The sequence below is a fragment of the Helianthus annuus genome, chromosome 4, assembly GCF_002127325.2.
Source record: "Helianthus annuus cultivar XRQ/B chromosome 4, HanXRQr2.0-SUNRISE, whole genome shotgun sequence".
NCBI classification, from domain to species: Eukaryota; Viridiplantae; Streptophyta; class Magnoliopsida; order Asterales; family Asteraceae; genus Helianthus; species Helianthus annuus.
Window position 1 is genome coordinate 172,799,087 of NC_035436.2, and position 8,889 is coordinate 172,807,975.

An 8,889-nucleotide genomic window follows, 5' to 3' on the forward strand; every position below is an offset into this window, starting at 1 on the left:
GTATCACATGATGAGACCAACCTGTCTGAGGGACAGTCAAATAGGCAATCTTCTAGGAAAGTGTTTTTTCCAAAGAAATATGGTGACTTTGTTGTTGAAGGTAGGGTTAAGTATGGTGTTGAAAAAGTTGTGAATTATGCCAATTTATCTGTTGATAATTTGTGTTTTGTTACTTCTTTGAATAAGTCTGTTGAGCCTACTTTATATAGTGAGGCTGTAAAAGATCCTAGGTGGATCGAGGCTATGAATAAAGAAATGGAGGCTCTTCTTAGAAATAAAACTTGGGAAATTGTTGAATTGCCTAAGGGTAGAAAGCCTATTGGGTGTAAATGGGTATATAAAATAAAATATAAGGCTAGTGGTGAAATTGAGAGGTATAAAGCTAGGTTAGTTGCTAAAGGTTTCAACCAAAGGGAAGGCATTGACTTTGGTGAAACTTTTTCACCTGTTGTTAAAATGGTAACTGTCAGGATTGTGTTAAAAATTGCTGTGAATAATGGTTGGCCTTTATATCAACTCGATATAAACAATGCTTTCTTGTACGGGTCTTTGTCTGAAGAGGTTTACATGAATTTACCTCAAGGATATTATAATAGTGATAAAAGTAAGGTGTGTAAACTTGTTAAGTCCCTTTATGGACTTAAACAAGCACCAAGAAAATAGAATGAAAAATTGACATCTGTTGTATTAAATATGGGGTTTGTTCAAAGTCTTTGTGACCATTCTTTGTTTGTTTTGAATAAGAATGATGTTATTGTTATTTTGTTAGTATATGTTGATGATATAGTTGTTACTGGAAACAATCCTTCTGAAATTGAAGTTGTCAAGAGGTGTTTAATTGATAACTTTCAAATTAAGGATTTAGGATTGTTAAAGTACTTCCTTGGTATTGAGGTGTTATACTCAAATGGTTCTATTTGTTTGTCTCAGAGGAAGTACTGTCTTGAACTTCTTGCTGAGTTTGGGTATTTAGGATGCAAACCTGTTGGAACCCCTATTGAACAGTCACATGTTGTTAATGCTAAAACTGATAAAGATACAAATTTTCTTGAAAATGTGACTGGGTTTCAAAAGTTGATAGGCAAGTTGATATACTTGTCATTAACTCGTCCAGACATAAGTTATGCTGTCCAGTATTTGAGTCAATACATGCATAAACCTTGTCAGTCACACTTGGATATTGCTTTAAGATTATTAAGGTATTTAAAGCAATGTCCAGGGAAGGGTGTTATGTTCAGAAAAACAGGTAATTTTGACATTATGTGTTATGTTGATTCAGATTGGGCAAAGTGTACCAAAACTCGAAAATCTGTTACAGGATTTGGAGTTTTTGTTGGAGACACACTTGTTTCTTGGAAAAGCAAGAAACAAGGTGTTGTAGCTAGGTCCACAGCTGAGGCTGAGTACCGAGCTATGTGTTCAGCTACATGCGAGGTAATGTGGATTAAGAATGTCTTGCATGAGTTGAATTTTAGTTGTACTTTGCCAATAAAATTGTTTTGTGATAGCAAGTCTGCTATATCCATTTCTTTAAATCCTGTTTTCCATGAACGAACAAAGCACTTTGAATTAGACTTGCATTTTTTGCGAGAAAAAATTGCAAGTGGCATTATTGAACCACATAAAATTGCTACTGATGAACAGTTAGTAGACATTTTCACAAAAGGGTTAAATTTAGTGCAACATGATTTGTTATGTGAGAAATTGGGTTTGTATGATATGTTTGCAGTATGAAATTATGGGGGGATGTTGAAATGTTGTTATGTTATTATAATTTCATATGCTAACATCTTGGGCTTATTGTGTATCTCTTATTGGGCTTCTAGATCTTCTGGGCCTGTCTGTTATAAAGTTGTTGAGTTTGTTAGTTGTTGTGATGGGCCGAGGGTTGATTTGTACATCATGATATTTGAAGGGGCTTGTTGTAACAAGCTATCTTATCAGCTATATAAAGGAAGAGAGAGAAGGAAGCTTCTGGTTACAACTGATATTTTCTAGGGTTTCATCTCATTTTCTCTCTGGTGATTCGTGCACGATTGTTGGTGCTTGTGTTGAAGATCAATCTCAGATCATCCTCTGGAGTGATAATCTGTTTGTGTTTAGATCTCTGTGTTGAGATTGTTTCTGTATAAGAGATTGTGTTGATCTCTTTGTCTATATCCTTTTGTATTTCTTGTTTCTTTCTGTATTTTACAAGTTTATGTTCAACAGATCTTTGTAATCTGTTGAACTTATATTCTGTATTCTTAGGATCTCATATTTTGAGATCTAGGGTTTGGTTGGGTTATTTTTTTGGGTTGGATAATCAATAAAAGTTTTGTCATTATTTTTGTCGCTATTTCTGGTGTCTTGTATGTGTTTGGTTATGAACTTGTTAGATCTGTATAAATTTTACACATTTAGAGGTTTTAAACCATTAAAATGTAGCATCTGAATGGTCATTAAGAGACTACCAAACAGCCCCTAAGTTATCAAGATTATCGCTATTAGAGTATGTGTGTGTGCAACTTGTATGGGTAGTTGTATAGTTGTTATGTTAGTTGAGTTAGTTGAGTTCGGGTATAAATAGATGATGTATTATTCAGATTAAGACTAATGAGAAACTGTTTACAATTCCGGCAAGTTGTTCAGAGCATATGCTCTTGATTCTGGTGACCTGATTCTGGCAGGTTGTTCAATCTCCGGCGAAACTTCCATTCTTCCCGGTTAATCTTTTTCAAATCTCATCTTCAAATCTCATCTTCGTTTAGTTCTTCTCTTTTTCAAAACTCATCTTCAATCAGTTTGTTTCCTTATCAATCATGACAACTTCATCATCATCTTCAACTACAAACGAAAATCACATCAATTCAGGCAACAATTATCCAAATATTACCAATCTTATTCCAATTAAGTTGGATAATACCTATGTAGCACGGGGATGGCTTGGAACCATGAGTACCCGTCCCGGGACGGTATGGGGACGGAAACGCGACAGAAACGCCATGGGGACATCCCCCAAACGTTTCCGGGAATTTGGGGACGATATCGAAATGCTTCCAGGAAAGTGGGGACGACAGTTCGACGTTTCAGGGACGGCAGGCAACAGTGGAACTCCGGCCATCGTCAGACGGGTCACGGGTACTCATGGCTCCATTGCTTGTTAACAGTTGCTGTTCCGACAGGTGTGTTCATTGCTGGTTCACGGTTGCTGTGTATTAGGGTAGGATGGAAGAAGAAAGAGATAAACTAGGTTATTTATTTTACTAACTGGGCTTTACTTGCAGCCAATATAAAATCTACCAAGTAATAACCCATTTAATAAAGGGCTTGGTTATTCACACATCCCTCTTGGTTATTTGCACATCCCTTGAACCCTATAGGAAGCGTATAGGGCAATACAGTTCCTCTGGGTCCAAGCGTATTGAGCAATACACTTCTTATATGTGTACTTGAAGTACAAACTTTTCAGAAGATGGTCAGCTAATGATTAGGGGACCAGAGGAAGCTTATATGGCAATACGGTTCCTCTGGGTCCAAGCGTATTAAGCAATACACTTCCTATATGTGTACCAAACTTTTCAAAAGATGGTCAGCTAAAAGGAAGCATATTGCCCAATACGATTCCCATAAGTTTAATAGGAAGCGTATAGGGCAATACACTTCATATTAGTTTTACTTAAAAATTATAAGTTGCATCAAATTTTTAACTTATTATTGTTATCTTAGGCCAATTGGATTTTAACACCTTTAACTTTGAAGAATTGGCCGATAACACCCGCAACTAACACTTTGATCCGTGACACCCCAAACTTTTAATTTTGTTTGTCATTTCACCACTCAGTTAAAAAATCAGTAACTGAGTTAGTTTGCAATCCTAGTTGGCATCCTACATGGACTATTTTTTGCAGATGTGGCACATGGACTATTTCTGGCAATTATCTGGCAATTACGTGGCATTATATGACAACTTGGCACATTCTTGACTAAACCCAGAAAAGAAATTATAACTCACACTCAAATTCATCAACGACTTCAACTTACACACCAAATCAGGCAACTCACCAAATCAGGCAACCACCACAACTCTCTACATCTCTCTCTAAACCCCTCTCCACCACCACCAAGAACCGACCGACACCTTCAACCATCAAGAACCACCATTGTCTCCACCAACCACCACCGCCCCTTTCTCTACATCTCTCTCTACCCCTCTACACCACCACCGTCAACCATCAAAAACCACTCCACCAACTACCACCGCCCACCACTGCCCCACCTTCCGCCATCGAAATAGACCCACTAACCACCATCATCTCCGGCGAACAACAACAAAACACGAAACCCTAAAACCATTATCTCCGACCACCATTATATTCGGTTTTGCAGTGGGTTTTTTTCTCCGATTTGCAGATCTGTTTGAAGGCTTGAATCCGATTTACAGATCTGTTTGAAGGCTTGTATGTAATGATAAACCGATGAAGATCTGTTTGAAGGCTTGAATCCGATTTGAAGATCTGTTTGAAGGCTTGTATGTAATGATAAACCGATGAAGATAATGATGATTCGATTTTGTATGGTGAACCGTTGAAGATGATGATGAACCGTTGAAGATGAAGATGATGATAATGATTTGATTGGCCGATTTGATTTTGGGGTGAAGATGAAGATGATGATGATTTGATTTTTTATATTGAGCAGGTTTTTGATTTGGGAGATTAACTATACATATTGTTATATATATATAAGTGTCACGGTGGTTTGTGGTGGTCATGAGCGTAATCGGAGTTTGGTTTGTGGTGGTCATAACTGAATAAGGGGTAAGATATTCATATGAGCAATGCAGGGTTTTTTTTATACAGGGATATAATGCCACGTAATTGCCATATAATGCCACGTAATTGCCAGAAATAGTCCATGTGCCACATCTGCAAAAAATAGTCCATGTAGGATGCCAACTAGGATTGCAAACTAACTCAGTTACTGATTTTTTAACTGAGTGGTGAAATGACAAACAAAATTAAAAGTTTGGGGTGTGACAGATCAAAGTGTTAGTTGCGGGTGTTATCGGCCAATTCTTCAAAGTTAAAGGTGTTAAAATCCAATTGGCCGTTATCTTATAATGTTTTTATAAAAACACTTATTAAACAAAACAATATATATATATATATATATATATATGGTAGAGTTCATGAGTAAACAATGATTATTTGTGAACAAAATGAACTTATCCTGACCATTGATTTTGTAGATCTAGATTTTTTCTTTAATGACAAGATTGTAATTATCTTTTGTAACTTACACAAGGGTATAACTGTATATTTCTATCTTCATTTAATTAATTAATTTTTTCTCTCTTCTGATTTCTCTTTCCAATTAAAAGAATATTTAATTACATTCTTTATATTTTTTTTCTCTCACATATTACCTAAGTTAATATTTCATAATTTTAAAAAAATGCAAACATTATCAAATATTGTTCCAGCTAGAACACAATTAAAAATATTTAATTACATTCTCAATACATATATGTATTAGATCAATGTTTGATGAAAAGATGTATAGTGGAAACAATATGTAGTAATACACAAGTGTATAAGTCTGATATATATCGACATGTATACACTATGCACTTGAATAATACACAGGTGTATACACTAGACTCGCCACGATGATGACACATGTCATCACCGGGCTGCGCTACGATCTTGATCTCTAGCGGCCTGCGTAAAACCCTTAGGTGGTTTACGCGGCCCGCGACAAACCTAAAAACATTATTTTTAATTATTTTTATTAATATTTAAGATATTCGGGGTCCGTTTTCGCGTATGGGGTGTTTTTAGGGACATATTGGGATATTTTAAATATTTTTAGGGTGTCAGAAATTATTACGAGGGTGTCGGTTTACGTTAGGGTTGTTATATCCTCCCCCACCTTGTTTTAGAGCTCGTCCTCGAGATCTATTGGAACAAGTGTGGATATTTCCTTTGCATTTTGGATTCAAGTTCCCATGTGTATTCAGGTCCTGTTTTGGAGTCCCACTTCACTTTGACCAGAACTAATCTCTTGTGCTTAAGATTCTTGATTTTTCTGTCTTCAATCTGTAGAGGCCTTTCTACAAATTTTAACTGTCCATTTACCTTTATATCCTTAAGAGGTACTACGAGTGTTTCATCAGTTAGGCATTTCTTGAGATTAGATACATGGAATACATCATGTACTCCTGCCATTTCCTCTGGCAGTTGTAGCTGATAAGCTACAGGTCCTATTCTTTTAATAATCTCAAAAGGTCCAATATACCTGGGACATAGCTTCCCTCTTTTGATGAATCTTATCACTCCTTTCCAAGGAGAGACTTTTAGCAATACCTTGTCACCTACCTGGAATTCTAACGGCTTACGTCTGTTATCAGCGTAGCTCTTCTGTCGATCACGTGCTGCTTTCAGTCGTTCCTTGACTTGAATGATCTTATCGGTTGTTTTTGCACTATCTCAGGTCCTGATAGTTGCTTTTCCCCAATTTCTGCCCAACAGACTGGGGTTCGGCACTTTCGTCCATAAAGTGCTTCGAATGGTTCAGTTTTTATATACCCATGTACTTATACATTTCATCCATGCCAGTCATCAGCCACCCTATGTCATCATGCATCTGATGACCAGTAAATAAACAATAGAGATAGAAAATATCGGCCTTCGTTACATGCTCGCAACTCTTGCCACAGGCCGCGATGCCCGTGCTAAAGCAACGATGCAAGTAACGAACTAACAGGTCGCGAATCTCCGAGGATCGGACCTCCTCCGCCTTGGTGTATGGACCTTCACCGATGGTGGCCACCAGGCAATCAACTCATCCTCGGGCATACGATCGATAGCCGTGGTATACACATCCTGAACCAACTCCTCGTCTGTGTAAAAACCGGTGGCTACGGCAAATTGACGAAGCGACATCTCAAATACCTCGCCGAACAGACAGAATGTGATCTCGGGTGATGGGGCCGGCAAGTGCGGATCATCAAAATCCGAGTTCGGCCGGTCATCCGGTCGAGGTCTATAGCGGAGTGTGGAGAGAAACTCCACCATCAACGGCCGATAAGATGGTGCGGCTCCTATTCGAAATAAACAATCCCACGGGCTGTCCTGTCCGATAACCTGTCGAACAGTGTCCGCCACCCCACATGGTTATCATAAATATGTTTTGGGTATTACAATAATGTATAAACATTTTTTGACACATTTTTATAAAAAGGATTCAGATTAGGGGACCAGGGGAACCATATTGCCCCATACGCTTCTTATACATTGGCTCTAGGGGAACCATATTGCCCCATACGCTTCCTATACTTTGGGTCTAGGGGAACCATATTGTCCCATACGCTTCCTATACTTTGGGTCCAAGGAAACCATATTGCCCCATACATTTCCTACATATATATATATATATATATATATATATTGTTTTGTTTAATAAGTGTTTTTATAAAAACATTATAAGATAACAATAATAAGTTAAAAATTTGATGCAACTTATAGTTTTAAGTAAAACTAATATGAAGTGTATTGCCCTATACGCTTCCTATTAAACTTATGGGAATCGTATTGGGCAATACGCTTCCTATTGGGTCACTTTTCAGACCTTTATAGTTTTGAACTGCGTGCGCGTCAGAGAATATTTTACCAATAGGAACCGTATTGCCCAATACGTTTCCTATTGGTGTCACATTTAATGCTTCAAACCCTATGGGAAGCATATTGGCCTATATGGTTTCTATTGAGGGATGTACAAAAATTTTAGGGGATGTGTAGATACCATCACCCTTAATAAAATGGTTAATAGTTGCTTCTAAAATTACCTGAACTTTAATATTTGATAAATTAATTTATAAAACTAATCAATAATAATAATAATAATAATAATTATTATTAATATTATTATTATTATTATTATTATTATTATTATTATTATTATTATTATTATTATTATTATTATTATTATTATTATTATTATTATTATTATTATTATTATTATATGAACTCGTGGCTTTCATTTCATTATTACTTTTTTTATTTACAACATCTTTATCTATCTATACTTTCTATAAAAGAAGAAAAACTTCAATGACATAAGAAAAGCTAATGTGTCAGCTGGAGAGGCTATCCAACAAGGCTTTTCTTATGCCATTTTTACATCATAAACCTTAATATTAAAAGACTTTAAAATTCAAAGGTGGCCCACATTCACCTTTTCAAAGGTCTACCCACATACAAATAAATGGGCAACCCTCTGCCTTCATTCATAATTTAAAACACTGATGTTCATTCAAAATTCAAAAAACCTCTGCTCACATTCAAAATTCAAAATTTTGGCTCCAAATTCAAAATTCAAACCTATGTATAAGACGTTCTTTTTGATTTCTCTGAGCTTATCAACTTTCAACTCTCTCTCTCTAAAACTCAGAGCTTCAATTTTCTCTCATCTCATATCACCACTAAAAATGTCTCATCTTCAAGGTTTAGGGTTTCGAACAACAGGAGTCTGATCGATCTCATATCACCACTAAAAATGTCTCAATCTGGAAAACTAATGCCCAATCTCGACCAAAACAGCACAATAAACATCATAAAGCCTAATATAAAATATCATTTAAAATTTTGTCTAAACATCTGCCCTCAACATTTTATAATCAAATATCTGTTCCCAATAAACATCTGTCCAGATTCAAAATTCTGGCTACACATTCAAAATTCAAAATTCAAACTATATTCTAATCCTATAAATAAGATATAATTATATGGCTCCACATTCAAATCTTCTCGCTCATATCTGCGAGCGTATCTCTCACTCTCAAATGCATCTTTCTCGTGATTCAGCCGCTAATCTCCGATTACACTTCTTTGTTCGAATGCTTGATGA